Raw genomic sequence first — 22,358 nt, 5'->3', positions numbered from 1 at the left:
TTTATTGCTTGGCCTCAGGGTGACAGTGTTTTATTTTCTTGGAAGTGGATGTAATGATAGCTTATTTCACAGGCACTGCAGTGAGGATTGGTTGATTGAAACACATTTTGAAAAGTGGAATGACTAAATAACATTGGTCAGTATTTGTGAAGTCTCAATTGGATGTAAAGTGATACAGTATTGCAATTTATTGTGTAACTTAACCTGTGGCAGGGGATGCTGGAAATTGTCCAGGAGTGGAAATCTTGACTTGCTCTGAGAATTTTAAAGCAAGACTGAAACTGTGGAGTAGAGAAATGATAGTCTTTGTGGCAGGGGTTGAAGTCCAGTGCACATTTTCTGGCTCTTACACTGGTGCAGGGAGTCCCGCCTTCGAGGGGGTGCAGTGGGTCTCTTTGAGAACCTAATGAAAGCTCTCCATCCTCTCCTCAGGAAACAGGCATCATTATAAATACCATTCTAGTGGGTTGAGTGAGGAATACTGGGTTACACAGTCTCAGTTTGGTAGAAAGAGGTGGGTTTGATTTCCAGCTCTGCCACCTTAACTGTATGTGGGGTGTGGACTCCTCCACTGATGTAAGGCCTGATTTTCCCCCTCTTAAATGGAAATGATAATAGTAGAGCCATTTGGCATTTTATACATGCCACCTAATTTAATCCTAGCATAGTATCTAGAATTGAATTCTAAGTGAATATTAATTTTTCCGGTTCATTTGTGATTAAAAATGTTGTGAAAGGACGTACAAGTTTGGGCTGGCTTATTTTATTTATGCATAATTAATCTGCTCCCTACTTTCAGAGGACTGAAGGCTGTGGCTTTTCTGTTTATTACCATTGTATTAGTACAAGCTGTGAAGCAGTTTTGATTTGTATCAGATGTATTATGGCAAGGCACTTGTAGTGTAGTATTAGTTTTGCAATAGCAAGGTACTGAGTATAAAGCCTTTAAAAGGCTTAAGTGAAACCCATAAAATGGAAGAAGATTCATTTAGATTTAAAAATTGTATGTCTAGCTTGGGATAATCACTGTTTTCCAAAATGTTTTTTCATCACTTATTGCATCAATTTTTAAAAAGCAGCAAAATTAAATTTCCTAGTGTATGATTGTAGTGCTAATTTTTGGTGCACCTTTATTAAAGCTGCTTGCATACACTAGCGGAGGAGGTGATGGCACCCCACTCCAGTACTCTTGCCTGGAAAATCCCATGGATGGAGGAGCCTGGTAGGCTGCAGTCCATGGGGTCACGAAGAGTCGGACACGACTGAAGCGACTTAGTGGCAGCAGCATACGCTAGTAATATCAGCAGTGATGAACTACTTCATATTTTATCTTATTGTCACTATTTGTGTAAACTTACAAAGTCTCATAGACTTACATCAACCCTTTAAGCTTTTGGTGTCTAAAAAACAATAGTTTAACATGACAACAGTTGTAATTTTCATGTATCTAATAATCAAACACATGAGAGAGATGGTGTATGGTTTTTTGTTTGAATAAAGTGCCTTTGATTTTCCCCTTGATTCCCCAAACCTGTGGACTTCGGGGTCTCTGCAAGTTGAGGGTAACAGGCTGTGTTTCAAGTAGTCACGATGAGCTAAATTGGAGTGTCCCTCTTACCACATTTCTGCGATTTGCTCTCAGGCACATCTCTGCCCTGTCCCTTCTCAGAGCACCTGTGCTGACCCTCATAAAGTACTCAGTGCTGCCTGTTGTGTGTCAATGAACTCCTGAGGGCAGGAATTTTGTATTTGTGTGTTAGCCCAGTGTTTCTTATACATTAGTGGAGGCTCAGTACATATATTTTGAATGAAAGAGGAAAATACATCTTTGAAAACAGTTGCACATTTGACTGAAGGGTGACCATATGAGTATTCTTTTGTTGTGAATTATGCTTAAACCTCTAGATTTCTTTTATATATATATATATATATATATATATATATATAAAAGCCTCATGGATCCCAGTGAAAATATTATGAGCAGTTTTTCCAGGTAAATTTTGAAGAAAGTCAAATCAGTGAGGATCCACTCACAATGCCTGTGCAAGGACTTGTGTGTTACTCTGCTTTTCACTGTGTGTGTTAGAACTTGAAACTTTCAGGGATTCTTAGCATGGTAGAAAAAAGGCTTAGTAGCTAAAAGGATTTTCAGCTCAATATAAAGCGTTTCATTCATACTTTGCTACCCTAAAGAATTTACTTTACTGCCAAGCGGGGGAAAACAGTTGCCCTTATTAACAATAGGCACAATTAGGGGCTGTTGTTTAAATGTTCTATTAATGATCTGAGCTTGAAGACTGCTTTTAATATCATGCATAGATGAATGTCTAGACTTCATTGGTGAAGAGAATAAGTAGCAAAACAGCAGCCCTGAGTTCAGTGAAGCTTTTCAGGGAATTGATATTTTATGAATCACAGCAGCTACATAATTAAAAAAAAAGTAGTACGTAAATCTTGACACATTTATCATTGAGTCTTGTCTTTGACTCCCTGATTCAATAAGAGTCACAGGTTTACAGTGTCAGACAGCAGACAGCCAAAGTATGCTGAGTCTGACGCCTGAGAAGCAGCACCCTGGGTGCTGAAGATATGAAGGTGGGCAAGACAGAGATAGTCTTGACCTCACGAAGCTTCTAGTCTAGTGGGGGAGATACTCCTGAAACTCATGACTCTTCAGTAATTGATTTCCAAGGTGATAGGTAGATGGGGAACAGGCATCGAGGGAGTTTATACCTCTTCTCACCTGGGAGGTGGGAACTGCCTTCCTGGGGAGTTATTGGAGAAGGGAAGCGATAGAGTAATGTGGGTAGCAGAGAGAGCTTGTGGGTCTAGGGGCTAAGAGACATCTGCGTTGTGTGCATGAAGCAGAGAAGGGCCTGGCATCAGGGCATGTGGGAGAGAGAAGCAGTGGCTGGGTCATGCATGGGCTTTGGACTTTATTCTGAGGCCCTGGGAGCACACTGAAGGGTTTGAAGCAAGGAAATGACTCAATCAGACTGGCATTCCCGGAGGTCAGGCAGTGTGGAGCCCACCTGTTGATGCTGCAGTGTAGCTGGTTGAAATGTTCCAGGTTACCTGGGAGCTGACGACCTAAGAAGATGGCACCGTAGTAAACGGCATGTTGATGGAAAGTGGAGCTCAGGAATCCATGTAAACACACAGAAAATGGAACAGGAAATGAGTTTAGGTCTATTCGAGAGAACACCTTCGTGTCTGCAGTGTTGGCTTAAGACTAGGATCTCTTGAAGGAAAACCTTTAGTGATGAATGGAGACTGAGAAGAGGGCCTTGCAAATGCTCGTTTCCACAGTCAGTTGCAGGGGCCATCGACCTGAGGTGAAAATAAGGGGTGATTGCCCAGAGGGGGCGTGAGATTCTCTGGCCATGGCAAGTGCGGTGTCTGTGAGCTAATAACACACGTTCTGAGAGTCTGGCTTGTTTGCCTGCATGTTCCGAGAGAAGGAAGGGTCAGCGTCAGGGAAACAAGGCTTTTGCCTTTTCCACCCCGGGTCTGAGGTGTTCTAGGAAATGTCAATCCACCAGTGTTTTGGAGCCAGTGACAAAGGCTGACCATATGTTCGCTCACACTGACTGGATATGGTGTTGCAGCCCAGCGGTTTGTGTTTTTGCCCCTGTGAAGAAGGGGGTGAGTGCGCATTAGAGTGCAGGCTGTGAAGATGGCGAACTGTGGGGAGAATCCTGGTAGAAATGTTCTCTCAATGCAAAGGATCCGTAACCAGGTGGCTTGGTGTTAGAGGAGACTGAATGAGGTTGTGTGTGTGTGTGTGTGTGCACGTGCGTGCATGTGTGTATGTGTTGGTGTACATGCCCTTGTATATCTAAGAAGAAATAATTGTCCTTTTGAGATGAAAGATACCGTAGGTCATTTATGAGCAAGGTCGCACATTTTATGGTGATGCCTGGGAAGGACTTGTGCTCCCCTTCACCATCGCTTCAGACCAGCAGCCAGTGTTCCCTGCCCTGGGGTCAGGGTCTGTAGGGCCTAAGGGTAGAGACTAATGACCCGGTTCAGCCACATCTAGGCTGTGTGCCTTTGGAACAGTTATTAATACCGAGACTGTTTCCTTCTCTGTAAAAGGGACATGCTAGTATTTACTGCAGAGGGTTGTTATGAGAATTTTATATAGGGGTCCCAGCACAATTCCTGACATACAGTGTGCATTCCATGATGGCGTTTGCTAGTATGACTGCGGAAAAGCTGGTTTATGCAGAATGTCAGCGCCATAGCCAGGAATAATCAGCACCTGGACGTCCCTTCCCTGATGGATTATGCTGCCAGCATGGTTTGCTGATGATTCTGGGAGGCCCTTTCATTCATGAGTAGGTAGATGTGTAACATAGAGATCACTTTTAATTTCATGGACACAGCATTTCTTACGATATACTAATAGCAAAGCTTTATGGACTATGGTTCATTAACTCTTCTGTAAGACACGATCTCTCTTTTGCTCCTGGAACCTGCTGTTAGTGATCCCTTATTAAATGATGTCCTCAAAGACTCTGTGAACATGCAAATTACTAACTCAGCCCAGGAAGTTAGTCAGAAGGCGGCATGTCAGCCATGTGGTGAGGCTGGTGGCATGACCCGGTACTTCGTGATGACTGGGGGCTGAGAAGAGAGTGACAAGGAAATGAAATGATTTTCTGGAAGCCAACTTTGGTTCATATAAGAATTGGGTGAAGGGGCAGGTGGTCCAGGGGCCACCCCCACCCCCAACTTCACAGAGAGGAATCTGTTAGAAATGAGATAGAACTGTTAAAAATGCAAGAACTTAAAAGTCTTTCATCCCTTTGGAGCAGTGTAAACATTTCAATTTTTTAAGGCAAAATTGCAAAAACCTAGGATCCACTTTTGCTACAACTCAGATAAATACTGGTGCAGTGACTGCAGGTGGCTTCGCTTCCACCAGCCTGGTGCTCTGCCCCGTGTACCTGTTTAGGTTGACATTTACACAGCTTTCCATCACTCTCTTCAAGGCTGATTGTGCCCTTTGTGCCTCTATTTAGTCTGGTATTAATCAGATATTTCTTATTGGGTCCTGTTATTTTGGGGTAGAGCATAAGATCAAATACAGTCAAGCAGAAATCTCTTTCTCCAGCAGCTTGTGGGCACTAATTTCTTTCCCCCTTTTGGTCCTTTTCTCTCCACCTTCAGAATTCCTGGAAAGGATTGGACAGTAGTCACGTGTCAATGCATTTCTCTCCTAAGTCAGGCTTAGGAGAGAAATGCATGCATGCATGCTCAGTTTGCTTCAGTCATGTCCCACAGCCTATGGGCTGCAGCCTGCCAGGCTGCTCTCTCCATGGGATTCTCCAGGCAAGAATACTAGAGTGGATAGCTATTCCCTTCTCCAGGGGATCTTTCCAAGCCGGGGATTGAACCTGGGTCTCTTATGTTGCAGGCTGGCTTCTTTACTGCTGAGCCTCTGAGGAAACTCCTAGGAAAGAACACCCTTCCCTAAATGTGAAACGTCAGTTCAGGACCGTGGTCAGCGGTACACATACACATACATTTAAGTGTATAGAACTTGTGTGGAATTTCTGGTTGCTTCTCCAACTTCTTTTAATGAAAAAGTTCACTTCTTATTTAATGATTTGAATTCATAACCAGGTACATGTGTCTCTGAAACAGCTGATAAATTTGTACCCTATGCCTGCACTCTTTTGCTGGCCCATCAATTCTCCTGTTGGACACAGTCCATATACTTTTGATTATGATACTATTTCCACTGAACATTTCAGTTCTAATGCTTTGTACTGATATTGGGGGCAGGGTTTGGTAGAGGGGAGGCTGGGGATGATGACAAATTGGCTTTCTTTTCTTAACTAATTTCATAGGCTATGGTGTGGAAAATGAAAACTTAATTATTATGGTGTGGAAAACTTTATAATGTTCTTGACTTTGTATTTGGGGGGTGTTTTCAGTGGCCAGCGACTCACAGGAATGCCCACTTTAGTGTGGGTAGCAGAATATACATTTGAAACTCATCTCAGGTGTGGGCATTTTGGCCTCTGCCTTAAGACTTGCTCAGTTACTTTTTTTAATAAGCTAAGCAGTTAGGTAGGTAGCTTCTGGTAGATGATTTTATGCCTTTCCAAGTTTGTTTTAAAAACAAACAAAAAATAATAAGATCATCATACCTTGGGATTCCAGTGTTAATATTTGTTTTTTCAGGCATTTCTTTATGCAGAGATGGATGTACCTTCAAATGCAGGAAGGGTCCCGGTGCCTCACCAGTGATAGGGAAATAAAGTAAAATCAAGTTAAAGTTGGTGGTTAAAATCTTATGTTGCTGTACGCCGCCCTTGAGACTTATATTCTCAGAAATTACAGATTCACAATTGCTTCTTAGGGCAATCATTGCTAGGTAAACTGCATTAATATATTGAAATAGAATGCAGTTGTGACGAAGTTCATTTTATGTATAAAGGTTTAAAATGATTAATTTCACAAAGAGATTCTTGATGAATAAATTGGCTCCATAGGAATGTGTCCAGCTCCTGGACACTCAAACTCAGGAATTTGCTTTGCCACTCCTTTAGTTTTATTTAGTTAGTTTTAGTTTTTTAATTAAAAAAATGCAACTAGAATGGAGCGAGTGCTTAATTGAAAGCGCCTGAGTCGTAACTAAAGTCATCATCAGCCCAGGCTTCTCCGTTTAAAAGGGCAGCTCCCAGGCTCCTCACGAAGATGCAGCCACGAAGAGAGCAGCTCCAGAGAAAAGGGCAATCCCGAATGTTTGTTTGGAGGGAAAGGACCATTGAGAAGTTTTACTTAAGGAGAACTTCTGACTCATCTCAAGTCAGTAGAGTACAAATCAGGAAGACCCAAGAAAATGCCCACCTTCCTGTTCTTCTGCCTCTTATGAGACGAGTAAGTCAGATTGCTAGGTTAAGCCAGCGTGGTCTTAAAGACTCAGCGAGCACATGTGAGCATGAGAGAGTAAAGGAGAACAAGAAAACCTGCTGGTCAGGTAAGGAAAGACTTATCTTCTTTCCCTGTTACATTTTGATACTTTATATATTGTTGAAATTTTACTTTTGTATGTTTTATCTCATGTACCACTTTGGAAATGTTTTTTGTTGTTGTTGTTGTTGTTCTACAAACACTGTTTGCCTATAAGCTACCCCAGTTCATTGTTGGCTGGGAAGAGGAGTATGGTTCAAAATGGCCTCTTGAGACCTTTTGCTGCTGCTGCTGCTAAGTCGCTTCAGTCGTGTCCGACTCTGTGCGACCCCATAGACAGCAGCCCACCAGGCTCCCCCGTCCCTGGGATTCTCCAGGCAAGAACACTGGAGTGGGTTGCCATTTCCTTCTCCAGTGCATGAAAGTGAAAAGTGAAAGTGAAGTCGCTCAGTCGTGTCCGACTCCTAGCGACCCCATGGACTGCAGCCCACCAGGTTCCTCCATGCATGGGATTTTCCAGGCAAGAGTACTGGAGTGGGGTGCCATCGCCTTCAGAACTCACTTTAATCCCTGGTGATGGTGGGTCCTAGCCCTGATGCTGAGTATATATAGGACAAGAGAGAACATGGAAATACTAACTGTGAACTCTCTTAGTTTTCTTTATTATAATGTCAGTGTCACTTTGACTTTTTAAGAATTCCATTTTTTAAATGAAAACATTTCTACCTGGAGAAAGCTGACAGCAATAGTTTTAACGTTACAGAATAAGTCCTGTTGGGAAGAGTTAGATTGTAGAGTAACAGTGTGACAGTTGTGTACCCTGGTACTGTCATGCTGTTTTAAATTCCTTTAAAATTATTTGAGTCATCACTTTCTGTGTGTTATGTTACCTGTCATTCTGTGTTCTAATTCATCCCTGTTTCTTTCAGCCCCTTCCTACCTATAGCTTAGTCATCAGCATTTTAAAAAGAACAGCAGAGATCACTTTGGTTGGAAGACTGTCGTAAAACCTTTGTTTAAACAGAATATTTGGGGGAGAGACTTTTTTTGGTTACTCAATCTTATGATTCACTAAAAATTAACTGAAAAGCTCTTTTGTTCTCACTTTGTTGTTTACCTTTTTTCTTGATGTGGATTTTCTGCCTTATTTTGTGATGAACAAGCTAGCTTTTCTTTTTAGCGATTAGGCATATTATAATGCTTTAGGGATCTCACTTTGGCTATCAGTAATCTTCAAAGCCTTCTGAAGATGGGAAAAGTGCATAAGAAGTAGTAGAAAGTATAAAATTGAGTGTGCTATTAACAAAAGTAGATGATCTTGATTTCTTTAACTTTAGAAGTTGGAGTTAGCAAAGCACTTTTTCTTCTGAGAGCTTTGCTTCATTATCTTTGCTCCTGGGTTATGCCAGATCATGTATATATTGTTAATATTTGTAAAGTACTGAGCAGTTTTCACAGCCTTTCCTGATACTATTTAAACTGTTCTCTCATTCTCATTTTTGTACACACATCTTCTTGTCGTGTAGTTAATAGTTTCTCTGTCTCTCTCCCACTAGACTGTATGATGTTGAGAGGGTCACTTAGCCAGTATGGTAGTGTGGGCCAATTGTATTGTCAATTAAGCTTAAAAAGACTTTGGCAAACATTGAGTAAATGCATGTAAAACACTCAGAATGATGTCTTAACACACAATGTCCCTCAGTGGAAATTTGGGGGCAGTGCTTTATTGTTACCCACTATATGTCCTGTGCGTTTGGCATTAAGAGTTTAAGTGTCTAAAGAACTTTAAAGATCAGGGTGAAGATTTAGTTCAGTTCAGTCACTCAGTCATGTCCAACTCTTTGCGAGCCCATGGACTGCAGCATGCCAGGCTTCCTGGTCCATCACCAACTCCCAGAGCTTACTCAAACTCATTTCCATTGAGTTGGTGATGCCATCCAGCCATCTCATCCTCTGTCGCCCCCTTCTCCTCCTGCCTTCAACTTTCCCAGCATCAGGATCTTTAACAGTGAATCAGTTCTTCACATTAGGTGGCCAAAGTATTGGAGTTTCAGCTTCAGCATCAGTCCTTCCAATGAAGGACTGATTTCCTTTAGGATGGACTGACTGGATCTCCTTGCAGTCCAAGGGACTCTCAAGAGTCTTTTTCAACACCACAGTTCAAAAGCATCAGTTCTTCGGTGCTCAGCTTTCTTTATAGTCCAACTCTCACATCCATACATGACTACTGGAAAAACCACATCTTTGACTAGATAGACCTTTCTTGGCAAAGTGATGTCTCTGCTTTTTAATATGCAGTCTAGGTTGGTCATAGCTTTTCTTCCAAGGAGCAAGCATCTTTTAATTTCATGGCTGCAGTCACCATCTGCAGTGATTTTGGAGCCCCCCCACCCCCTCCAAAATAGTCTCTCACTGTTTCCATTGCTTCCCCATCTATTTGCCGTGAAGTGATGGGACCAGATGCTATGATCTTAGCTTTCTGAATGTTTAGTTTTAAGCCAGCTTTTTCACTCTCCTCTTTCACTTTCATCAAGAGGCTCTTTAGTTCTTCTTCACTTTCTGCCATAATGGTGGTATCAGTTGCATATTTGAGGTTGCTGATATTTCTCCCAGCAATCTTGATTCCAGGTTGTGCTTCATCCAGCCCAGCATTTAGCATGATGTACTCTGCATATAAGTTAAATAAGCAGGGTGACAATATACAGCCTTGACATACTTCTTTCATGATTTGTAACTAGCCTGTTGTTCCATGTCCAGTTCTAACTGTTGCTTCTTAACCTGCAAACAGATTTCTCAGGAGGCAGGTCAGATGGTCTGGTATTCCCATCTCTTGAAGAATTTGCCACAGTTTGTGGTGATCCACAGAGTCAAAGGCTTTGGCATAGTCAATAAAGCAGAAGTAGATGTTTTTCTGGAAGTCTCTTGCTTTTTTGATGATCCAGTGGATGTTGGCAATTTAATCTCTGCTTCCTCTGCCTTTTCTAAATCCAGCTTGAACATCTGGAAGTTCACAGTTCACATACTGTTGAAGACTGACTCAGAGAATTTTGAGCATTACTTGTGTGTAAGATGAGTGCAATTGTGCAGTAGTTTTAACATTCTTTGGCATTGCCTTTCTTTGTGCTTGGAATGAAAACTGACCTTTTCCAGTCCTGTGGCCACTGCTGAGTTTTCCAAGTTTGCTGGCATATTGAGTGCAACACTTTCACAGCATCATCTTTTAGGATTTGAAGTAGCTCAACTGGAATTCCATCACCTCCACTAGCTTTGTTTGTAGTGATGCTTCCTAAGGCCCACTTGACTTTGCATTCCAGGATGTCTGGCTCTAGGTGACTGATCACACCATTGTAGTTATCTGGATCATGAAGATCTTTTTTATATAGTTCTTCTGTGTATTCTTTCCACCTCTTCTTAATAACTTATGCTTTTGTTAGGTCCATACCATTTCTGTGCTTTATTGAGCCCACCTTTGCATGAAATGGTCCCTTTGTATCTCTAATTTTCTTGAAGAGATCTATAGTCTTTCCCATTCTATTGTTTTCCTCTATTTCTTTGCACTGATCACTGAAAAAGGCTTTCTTATTTTCCTTGCTATTTGGAACTCTGCATTCAAATGGGTGTCTTTCCTTTGCCTTTCACTTCTCTTCTTTTCTCAGCTATTTGTAAGGCCTTCTCAGACAACCATTTTGCCTTTTTGCATTTTTTCCCCCTTGGGGATGGTTTTGATCACTGCCTCCTGTACAGTGTCACGAACCTCCATCCATAGTTCTTCAGGCGCTCTGTCTATCAGATCTAATTCCTTGAATCTGTTTGTCACGTCCACTGTATAATTGTGAGGGATTTGATTTAGGTCATACCTGAATGATCTAGTGGTTTTCCCTACTTTTCGATTTGAGTCTGAATTTGGCAATAAGGTGTTCACGACTTGAGCCACAATCAGCTCCCGGTCTTATTTTTGTTGACTGCATAGAGCTTCTCCATCTTTGGCTGCAAAGAATATAATCAATTTGATTTCAGTATTGACCATCTGGTGATGTCAATGTGTAGAGTCTTCTCTTATGTTGTTGGAAGAGGGTATTTGCTATGACCAATGCGTTCTCTTGGCAAAATTCTGTTAGCCTTTGCCCTGCTTCATTTTGTACTCCAGTGCCAAATTTGCCTGTTACTCCAGGTATCTCTTCACTTCCTACTTTTGTATTCCAGTCCCCTGTAATGCAAAGGATATCCGTTTTTGGTGTTAGTTCTAGAAGGTCTTGTAGGTCTTCATAGAACCGTTCAACCTCAGCTTCTTCAGCATTACCGGTCGGGGCATAGACTTGGATTACGGTGATATTGAATGGTTTGCCTTGGAAACGAACAGAGATCATTTTGTCATTTTTGAGATTGCCTCCAAGTACTGCATTTTGGACTCTTTTGTTGACTATGATAGCTACTCCATTTCTTCTAAGGGATTCTTGCCCACAGTTGTAGGTATAATGGTCATCTCAGATAAATTGACCTATTTCAGTCCATTTTAGTTCTCTGATTCTTAAGATGTTGATGTTCACTCTTGCCATCTCCTGTCTGACCACTTCCAATTTGCCTTGATTCATGGACCTGACATTCCAGGTTCCTATGCAATATTGTTCTTTACAGCAGCAGACTTTACTTCCATTACCAGTCACATCCACAAATGGGTGTTGTTTTTGCTCTCGGTCCATCTCTTCATTCTTTCTGGAGTTATTTCTCCACTGATCTCCAGTAGCATAATGGGCACCTATTGTCCTGGAGAGTTCATTTTTCACTGTCCTATCTTTTTGCCTTTTCATACTGTTCATGAGGTTCTCAAGGCAAGAATACTGAAGTGGTTTTCCATTCCCTTCTCCAGTGGACCACATTTTGTCAGAACTCTCCTCCATGACCTGTCTGTCTTGCGTGGTCATACACAGCATTTCTTACAGTTTCATTGAGTTAGGCAAAGGATGAAGATGGTGGAGTAGAAGGACGTGCATTCATCCTCCCCTGCAATAACTCCAAAATTACAACTTGCTGCTGAACAACCATCAGTTGGAGAATGTTGGAGCCCACCAAAAAAAGATACTTCACATCCAAGGGCAAAGGAGAAGCCCCAGCAAGATGGTACGAAGGGTGAAATTGTGTTTAGAATCAAACCCCATACCTGCCAGAGATGCTCGGAGAGCTCAAACAAACCATGTGCATGCCAGGACCCAGAGACTGAGCCAGAACTGTGTTTGAGTGTCTCTTGTGGAGGTACGGGTCAGCAGTGGACTGCTGCAGGGGCTCTGGGTGCAGTAGACCTGGGTATGGCATAAGCCCTCTTTGAGGGGGTTGCCATTAACCTCACCATAGAGCCACCAGAACCTACACAGGACTGGGGAAACAGACTCTTGGAGGGCACAAACAAAAGCTTGTATGCACCAGGCCCAGGAGAAAGGAGCAGTGATCCCACAAGAGACTGCCCCAGACTTGGCTGTGAGTGTCCAGGAGTCTCTGGCAGAGGTGTGGGTTGGCAGTGGCTTGCTGCAGGGTTGGGGGCACTGAGGGCAGCAGGGTGTGCATGGGACCTTTTGAAGGTCGCCATTATCTTCATTCCCTCCACCATAGTTTGGCCTCAGGTCAAACAGCAGAGAGGGAGCACAGCCCTGCCCTTCAAGAGAAAACTGGATTAAAGATTTACTGAGCATGGCCCCACCCATCAGAACAAGACCCAGTTTCCCCCTCAGTCAGTCTTTCCCATCAGGAAGCTTCCACTTTAAGCCTCTTATCCTTCTCCATCAGAGGGCAGACAAAGTGAAAACCACAATCACAAATAAGTAACCAATCTGATCACATGGACCACAGCCTTGTCTAACTCAATGAAACTGTGAGCCATGCTGTATGAAGATTTATTGTTACTGCTGCTGCTAAGTCGCTTCAGTCATGTCCTACTCTATGCAACCCCATAGATGGCAGCCCACCAGGCTCTGCCGTCCCTGGGATTCTCCAGGCAAGAACACTGGAGTGGGTTGCCATTTCCTTCTCCAGTGCATGAAAGTGAAAAGTGAAAGTGGAGTTGCTCAGTCGTGTCCGACTCTTAGCGACCCCATGGACTGCAGCCTACCAGGCTCCTCCATCCATGGGATTTTCCAGGCAAGAGTACTGGAGTGGGTTGCTATTGGTGGCCTAAAACCCAAGATCATAGGTTTAATTTGCTGAGTGGGTTTCAACAAATGAAAAGTTTTTGATGTTAAACCAATTCTTATTTTGCTGTTAGCATTGGGAAACTGTATTCTGCCAATTCTATTCATTACAACCACATTTGTAACTCTGAGCCATTTTTGGCCAGATGTTTCAAGGAATTATTTTAATTGCTGTTGACATTTTGACAACTAGCCTTAAAATTTTAACAGTGGTACTGGGCTGTACTCATTGGTGCTCAGGATAAACGGCTGTCAGTAGAAATGTCAGAAATTCTGGCGACTTTGTCAGGACTGGATGAGTGTTGGTGGAGAAGTTAGGAGTTCTGAGTTGTGCCTGTGCTCCTGGCTAGGTGAGATATTAACCCATGGAGTTCACATGGGATGAAAGGTGGTCCTTTCCAGCTCCCATTTTTGTTGTTGTTGTTTCCTCTTACTACAGAAACTTTGATTTAACATTTTAAAGTTGTCATCAGTATATAATTTGTTACAGAACTGTTCATTTACATTTGTCTTTTGACAAATCTGCTTTTGCGCATCTTGTAAAATTATTTGGTATGTTTCTGTTGGTCATAATAATACATGTTGAGTGTGCTCTTACCTCCCAAGCCCTGCAGAGGAATTGGACTCTGGGTAACAGGGCCAGTCTTGTATTTTTCTTGACGCACTAAGTAGCATGCTGTTGTGTGCACCAGGAATTACTGTTGTAGGTGAAATGATGGTTTGTAGTGCTTTCAGAGGCTTATTGCAGAAGAGCATCTGCAGATTCTTAGTTCAGTAGCAGAATCTGCTTATTACAATAGGCTCCAAACAGAAAAGACTTGGGTTTCCTGTCTGGAATTACTCTGGGCCATACATCCTGTCACAAGCCTATCTAGACCAGAAATCTTTGGTTTTTAAAACAATCATTCTTAAATTTAAAAGATTTATATGGTCTTTAGCTTCCCCAGCAGGCTTCCCTGGTAGCTTAGCTGGTAAAGAATTTACCTGCAATGCAGGAGACCCTGGTTCAATTCCTGGGTCGGGAAAATCCCCTGGAGAATGGATAGGCTACCCACTCCAGGATTATTGGGCTTCCCTTGTGGCTCAGATGGTGAAGAATCAGCCCCTGCATTGCAGGAGACTAGTGTCCAATCCCTGGTTTGGGAAGATCCCCTGGAGGAGGGCATGGCAATTCACTCCAGTATTCTTGCCTGGAGAATCCCCATGGACAGAGGAAACCATGGGGTCACAGGGAGTCAGACTCAACTGATCAGCTAAGCACAGCTCCCCTAGGCCAGCCAGGGCCCTCCTGTACTGTTCTGGATCTTAGCCACCCACCCCATGTAGTGGACTAAAGTTTGTTTGTGAAGGTAAATTAGAATCTATCAGGAGAAATTACATTTACCAGTGTTTTTTATTATTTTATTTTCTTCAAACCAGAGGCTGGCACTTCTAATCTAAGCTGTTAGCCTGAGCTTTTGGGATTAGTTGGAGCTTGGAGTGTGAAGTTCCGTAGAGATATTTTAAATGGTGATTTGGTTTCTAGGGCTTCCCTAGTGACTTAGGTGGTAAAGAATTTGCCTGCAATGCAGGAGACGCAGGTTTGATCCCTGGATTGGGAAGGTCCCCTGGAGTAAGTAATGGCAACGCACTCCAGTATTCTAGCCTGGAGAGTTCCATGGACAGAGGAGCCTGGTGGGCTACAGTCCATGGGATCGCAGAGTCACGACTTAGTGACTGAACATTAGTTCTCAACATCTGATTGCCTGGATGAGGGCCCTGCCCTCCCTTCACTAACTCCCTTCTGTGTTAGTGAAAGTTGAGCTGGGGGAGGGAGAATCCACATGCTCAGCCTCTGCTGTAGCCACTTGGTGGCTCTGGGTATCGTCCTGAAGGTGTAATGATTTCTCTTTGTCTTTAGGACACCCATATGATGCCCAAGACTCCTTCCCATATTGGGGCAGATTATTTTAACCCAAAGCATTATCTCCTGCCACTTTTCAGCTCAGTTCTAATGGAGAAAGACTGTGAAGGCTCAGAATTTAAGGCAGAAGGTGGTAGATATCATCTTATGCCTGTTAGGATGGCTGTTATCAAAAAGACAAGTGTGGGCATTCTCCCATGCTGTTCTTTTAGTTTAACTCAGGTAATAGGATTGATACATCTTGTGGATGAGGCTCTAAATAATTGCCACATATCCTTGTTCCATTGGGGCTTTACACTTGAATGTGTATTTTAAGGCCATTTTACCCAGAACCCGAATCCAGAGTTGAGGAGTGGTGCTGTTTTATGGCACCTGTACGATGGTTTTCTTCATGGTGCCACAAGCTGCTGTTTTTCTTTGTTTTCTCTCCCCTCCCTTCACGCGAAGGTTAAGACTGAGTTATAGAATTAGTGCAATTTTTTAAAAAGTGGGGGTGAAGGCCCCCCTCCAAATAATTCATAGCCAGGTTCCAGCAATGAGGATAATGTCATCAGAGCCTCTTTAAAGGTCCCTTTAGAGATCATTTGTGGTAATTAAAAGGAAAATGAAACACAGATTTTTGAAAAATGATAAATATAGGTTTACCAGGTGATTTCATGATGCTAGATGGAAGCCCTGCTGAGAAACATCCTGGGTACTCACTTTATACTCCCAAGAAACCTGTAATCAGATGGGCACTGTTGTGAAATTGTTCAGATACCGTTACCTGCGGTTTGTAGAAATTTATTTTGACACTTAAGGACATCTAAGGATGTAAATTTAATTACTGCTGCTGCTGCTTTCTCTGTGGGCTTGAATGAAAAGTGGCAGATTATATACTGAAATTGCCACTAAGATGTAGTTTTTTTAAGTTTCATGGGGGCTTAAAATTTTCTAAACTTGCAATATGGATGGATGACTTTTAAAGCATTAACAGAGTCTTCTTGGGCAATCGCACTCATTTGACTTGGAGGGGGGCAGATTTCAGTTTGATGTGGTTCAAACAGCTGCTCACTTAGGATATTCTAGAAGAGTAGAGCTTGAATACGGTATGTTTTCCGTGTGGGTCTCCTTTTAATCCAGACTGACAGTGGAGCTATAGATCTGGTATTATTAAAGTCCAGAGTGGCAAGGAAGCTGAGCCAAGTCCACTTCTTCTTGGGTCTCTCTCTTGCACTTTTTTTTTTTTTTGGCAATGTTTCTTTCTTTCCTTTGCCTGTTGGCCTGCACGTGTGAGAAGCAGAGAGAGAGGTCTTGTTTAAGTATCAGATGGGTGGACGCAAGTCCTAGAAGAAGTAAGGGCGTTAATGTTAGCATGACGTAGCAACAGTAGGTGCCGGTGAAGATGCTCTTGTTGAAGGTGAGGACTCCTCCCTGGTATCCAGGCTGCAGCTAACCCTCCGTGCTGTGGGGTAGAGCTGGTGTGAAAATGCAGGGTTTCTTTGGCCGAATCCAGAGGTTTTAGTGAGCCCTGCTGTTCTTGAAGCTCTGTAGGAGTTAGCAGTGGGAGGGACAGGAGATGTAAAAGCGCTAAGAAATCTGGTCAGTGCCTAATGCCGCAGACAGTCAGGTTAGGAGGCCAAGCACAGGCAGAGTGAGTTGCCCTTTCAGCAAGCGAAACGGTGCACATTTCAGCAAGCGAAAGTGTGAATGGGAAGGGCGCTGAGCACAGAATCAGCAACATGGTGGGATGTATCTGGGAGCGGGCTTTCCTGGTGCCCTTGAAGATGCAAACGTTGGAAAGAAAAAGTGCTTGTGTCAGATTAAAGGATTTGCCCTGTCCAGTATGTTCAGCAGATACAGCTGTAGTCTTAGGAAAGTCTTGTCTCTTTAAAAGTGGTAATATTTAGAAGGAGTGGTAATTGGCAGTTGATTTTTTTTTTCCCATTTGTTTATGGTTTACTCTTGCTGTAATTTTAAATTACTGGTAAACATATACTACCGGAATTGTAGTATTTTTCTCTAATATCAGCTTATTTATGGCTTCATAACTTTCTAATCAAGAGTACTAAAAAAAAAAAAGGAGTACTTCTTTAAGCTTATTTCCCTAGATAACTGAGCAATATTTCCAACTAATACTTTTTTAATAACTGTTTTAACAAGCTTGTTTGTTGTGAAGGCAGTTTAGGGAGAAGGCATGTCGGGTGTGAATTTACCAGGTAAGCCATTTTTGGTGCTATCTCTTGAAAATAGCACTTTTTTGCTTGGGTATCTTTTGGTTACTCAGTAGTTGAAATTTACCAAGTTTGGAGAGCAATGGTGTTTTGAGCCCAGCTGGAATTTCAAACACTCCTTCAATCTTCTTCTCCTTTTCTTCAAAGTACATTTGAAAATCTTGAAGGATAAGCTCTCACCCTCTGGGTCTTTGGCAGGAATCGTGGCCTTAATTGGACCAGAGCCCCCTGCACAGTGGAGGACTTGCCTGATGGCCATGGCAGCCTGTGCCCTGGCAGCTTCCTGAGTCCTTGGAGCCATGTGAACTTACTTGATCCTCAGGCATCCACAGACCAACTGGTCTTATGAGGCGGAGCCTGTGATTTTTATAAAAGGTGGTGTCTCCAAGCCTCACACACCTGTGGGCATGATGACACAGACATGCTGGGTTTCCAGGGCCCTTGGGTGCTGCCAGGGTAACTAGTTCCCTGTGTTTTCAGGTGCAGAGGAAAGTGAATGGAGAAGGAAATGGCAACCCACTCCAGTATTCTTGCCTGGAGAATCCTGTGGACAGAGGAGCCTAGTGGGCTGCTGTCCATGGGGTTGCACAGAGTCAGACACGACTGAAGCAACTTTGCATGCATGCATGCATTGGAGAAGGAAATGGCAACCCACTCCAGTATTCTTGCCTGGAGAATCCCAAGGACAGAGGAGCCTGGTAGGCTGCCATCTATGGGGTCGCACAGAGTCGGACACGACTAAAGTGACTTAGCAGCAGCAGCAGGGAAGTGAACCTACCGAGGTTAAGAGAGACTGTTGCAAAGTCCCTTGGGACTTTATCTGTCTCCTTCAGGAATCTGCAGGCATAGGGGAAAATTCCTTCACCTGCGAGTTAATGGGTGCTAGCTAGTCATGGTCTACCAGTGTGGGGGCCGTGTGTGACATGGAGGCTGCTGGCAAAAGCCGCAAAGTTGCACGGCCGGGGAGCTGGAAAAATGAGTTTATGGCATTAGTGGGGAGAACTTAGAGGTGGTGTTACTTACGTATGGCCAAACAAAGGTGGGAGGATGAGGTTAGTTCTGCTTTTATAATTAACTTGAAGCTCCCAGATGAAGCAGCTTTTAGCCCCACCCCCTCTTTCCTGGCCCAGCACATCTTCCCCTTCACTTTTCCCTCAGGAAAAATAATGAAGAAAGCAGCCTGTGAGCCCCGGGTGCCTGTCTGGCCAGTTCCATGATTTCTTCAAAGATTCTCTGTCCCAGTTATTTTTATGCTAACCACAGTGTGTATGCTCTGGACTTTTGAAATTTACAGTTACAACTATGCTATTAATCTCAACTCTGAAAACTAAACATTCACTCTTCACCCCAAGCTGGCAGACAGCCTGGATGATGCATGAGATGATTGAGAGAGTAGCAGCTAGTCCTATAAACCTTGCATCGTCTGGCCGATGAAATCAAGGAGTTGGTTTGCCCTCAAGGAAAGGTGTCTGGGTGTCTAGATTTCTTTGACTCTTGAGGAGGGCAGTGAGATCCCAATCTTAGATTAAGCTATGAAGCAAATCTTGTTGGAGATTTTCTGTGCTGCAGAAGGAAGACCACGCAAGGGACCCCTACTTTCTTATTCTTAGAGGCTCCTATTCTTTGAGCTGGCAGACTTCTTTTGTGCCAAAAAGACATGGTACTTTGCACACGTCCAAGCAGGAAGGGGCTGCTGGGACAGTGATTTGGGGAGGAAGGAACCTCTCAGGGTCCACAGGTCAGAAGAGATGTGGGGACCTGTCTTGTGGGAGGTGCATCTATCTATACAGCTGAAGACAAGTCATCCTTTGTGATGCTCTGTTAGAGGGGGTCACCTATGACAGGGAAATCTATTTTTTTTTTAAGCTTTTAAACCTCTTTCGCTTTTTGCTTTTCTTCTTCTCTGATGTTTTAAGTGGAAACTGGGACGGTGGTAATTCATTGCCTTGGGGATAGAAAACTGAAGCAGTTGGAAGAACAGGTTCTTCTCAGTCTGTGCCTAAGAAATAGAGAACACTGTGTGTCCTGGCCTGGGGGATGGTTTTCCAGCGAGGACAGGGAGACAGGAAGCAGATTGCCTGAACTGGGAAAAGGGGTCAGGGTGGGTGGGGTACTGGGGGTGGGGTTCATGATCTTTGGTGGCAGCCTGACCCACTAGCCCCTGGGTGGGGCCTGGGAGCTCTACAACTTAGACACCTGAGCTTCCTGCTTTGACAAAGATCCTGGGGCACCTGTGGGCATGGCAGTACGAGCAGGCTGGGTTTCCAGGGCCCTTGGGTGCTGGCTGAGCATGAGCATCAAGCGTGGCAGCCCCCCCTTGGTGCCACATTGCAGGAACCGCTCTGAGGGATCAGTTTCTTGACCGTGGGCTTTGGAATTGGAATTAATTTGACTTCAAGAAAAGAGTGGTTGTTTTGTTTGTTTGTTTTGGTACATCTAACTTTGTAAATTGAGGTCTTAGACCCGCTGTACCCACGATCCAAATGTAGGTTCCTGGATTGAAATGCTGCATGTGTGCTAAGCTGATTCAGTCGTGTCTGACCCTTTGCGACCCTATGGGCTGTAGCCCACCAGGCTCCTCTGTCTGTGAGATTCTCCAGGCAAGAATGCTGGAGTGGGTTGCCATGCCCTCCTCCAGGGGATCTTCCCAACCCAGTAAATAAACCCCCCTCTCCTGTGACTCCTGCATTGCAGGCGAATTCTTTACCACTGAACCCCTGGGGTAGCCCGATGAACCATCGGGGAAGCTACTGCCCCATGTACTTCTTGGTCCTGCCCTTCTGTGTGATTTTACTAAAATAGTGTGAGATTTGTGCAGACAGACCAGATGAGGCACTGAGAGCTCCCTTCGTGCGTCCCCTTTGCCCTCCCGGCACGTGCGTGGCTTCCGGCACTGGGTGTCACTCACCGGCCTGTGCTGTCCTCAACACACTTCGAGCTCCATGAGAGCAGAGGCCCTGCCTTACTCATTTTCACGGCCTCAGCAGCTGCCTCCCGTGTGCAATAAGTCTTTGAATAAATAAACACATGGAGAAAACTTTGCAGCTTAAGGGAAGCTCTGAAATGGGCACTGGCCCTGAAAGACTAATCCAAAAAGAACTCTGAGATAGAACCTCCTCACTTTAGCTTGATGACTGTAGGTGGGTACAGAGCGTAAGGTTTTCACATTCGTTCCACGTCCGCTTGTCAAAGGGGAGTGATTCAGAATGGGGCTCAATGCAGATTTTTTTTTTTTATTAAAATATTTTTTTCCATTACAGCGTTGTGTTGGTTTCTGCTGTACAACAGTGAGAATCAGCCATGGTTGTGCATACCTCCTCTCCCTCTTAGGCCTCCCTCCCTTCGCCACATCCCTCCCCTCTAGGTTGTCACAGAGTACCAGGCTGGGCTCCCTGTGTTGCGCAGCAAATTCCCACCCTCTGTCTGTTTTACACAGGATCGTGTGTTTATGTCGCTGCTGCTTTCTCCGTCCGTCCCACTCTCTGTTTCCCCCACAGTGCCCACAAGTCTGTTCTCTGTATCTGTGAAGATCTTAAGGTTTTAAACCATTTTTGAGGCGTACATGTTGAAGTTCTATGTAAGAATCAGTCTCTAGAAGGCTGGCAGTGCTGGCTGGCCAGCTGTGAGCAGTCAGGCAGATCTGCCTGGCGAAAGGCCAGTGCAGGCTGGCTGGACCTCCGAGTGGACAGCTCAGGGCTCCCGGTCCTCTTCCCATGACTGCTGAGAGCTGGTCAAGGAGAGGATGAAGCCCAAGGCCGGCCCTCTTGTAGGTGAAGGGCTTCTGTTCTGAACTGACAAGTTCTGTGTGGCCCTGGGGAAACCAGGGTTTTGCTTTCTCAAGCCCCCAGGGTAAGCAGCTGGCAGGGGCATCTGTGTGAGTGGGTGTGGGTGCTCCATCCTCTGAACAGGCAAACATTTAAAAATGTTTGCAAAAGCAAATTCTAGAGAGAAGTCCAGGACTTTCTTATGCAGATACTTGGTAAGTCCTGCTCCTTTTTTTTTTCTTTTGCTAATTAATTTCCCTGACAGCCTTGCTGGTAGCTCTTCGCCACAATCAGTTGCTGAATTGTAAAGCTCAATTATCTGTGTAATAACATGCTATAAAAATATATAAAGCCAGGAAAAAAAATGATTGCAACCAAAGAGGCTGAGCCTTGGGAATAGACACCTTGTATATTCACATCTGGGCTGAAAGGAGACCACAGGATCTTTCAGTAATGATTTGATAGACTGACTTTCTTTCTAAAAACGTAAAAGAAAACACTTAATTTGAGGATGAGGCACTTAAGTTACCTTCAAATACAAGCAGAAGCAATATCTCATTAATATATTTGAGTCTTGTGATGCAGTGTATTAGAATTGGCTCCCTAACTTTTGAAAATGTTAAAGCATTTCTGCACAGGCCTTTTTAGAAGCCTGCTATGTGCTAGGCACTTGTGCTTACATACATAAATTTTTTTAAAAGAATTTTGATGTGGACCATTTAAAAAATCTTTATTGAATTCGTTATAATGTTGCTTCTGTTTATGTTGTGGTTTTTTGGCCGAGAGGCATGTGGGATCATAGCTCCCAGACCAGGGATTGAACGCAACCCCGCTGCATTGGAGGTGAAGTCCTAAACCACTGGACCTCCAGGGAAGTACATTATATATTTTTTAATCCTGCCTGTGATCTTACAGGGAAGATAGGAAGATCTCCATCTCTCAGTTAAGAAAAATGAAACTCAAGAATTTGGTGTAAAAACCAGTGCTTCTCTCGCAGTTGGTCAGTAGAAGCAGAGAGGAGCTGATTTTTTAAAAAAGTTGTTCATGAACAGATTGACCAACCTTTTGTAACAGTTGCTTTTAAAAAATATATATATATAAAAATTTGGAGCAGAATTGCTGAACCCTATCTGAATTCTTGGCTCATAAAATTGTGAAATAAGATGAAACAGTTGTTTTAAGCCTCTAAGTTTTGGGATAGAATGTACCACATGCCAGATAAGCATCTTCCATGTCTTGGTTCTTTGTTTCTCTGGCTGAAGAGGCTTACTGTTCTGTCATAAGCCGTCTCTCCGACAGTAGCACCTTGAGGTAGCTTATTGTGGGAGCACAAATGTGGAAAGGCCAATGACAGTTAAGGAAATAAATTACC

The 22,358-nt window shown here is 43.6% G+C and overlaps 1 protein-coding gene across 13 annotated transcripts in view; it reads left to right on the top strand.

The window, feature by feature from the left end:
• Positions 1-22,358, top strand: part of MAST4 (microtubule associated serine/threonine kinase family member 4) — a 614,032-nt gene that overhangs the window by 4,385 nt on the left and 587,289 nt on the right. For 2 of the 13 annotated variants that reach the window (XM_044932669.2, XM_044932667.2), the window contains exon 1: positions 6,008-6,994. The exons of 10 other annotated variants lie outside the window; for them this stretch is intronic. The gene's annotated coding sequence lies outside the window, so the exon portion shown is untranslated. Of the gene's footprint in view, positions 1-6,007; positions 6,995-22,358 lie in introns of those variants that run through there. One more of the 13 variants, XM_044932668.2, reaches the window with a different exon arrangement.

The sequence above is a fragment of the Bubalus bubalis genome, chromosome 19 (assembly GCF_019923935.1).
Source record: "Bubalus bubalis isolate 160015118507 breed Murrah chromosome 19, NDDB_SH_1, whole genome shotgun sequence".
In the NCBI taxonomy this organism is placed as follows: Eukaryota; Metazoa; Chordata; class Mammalia; order Artiodactyla; family Bovidae; genus Bubalus; species Bubalus bubalis.
Note: the sequence above shows the minus strand (reverse complement) of the source record. Positions and strands in the feature narration are given on the sequence as shown.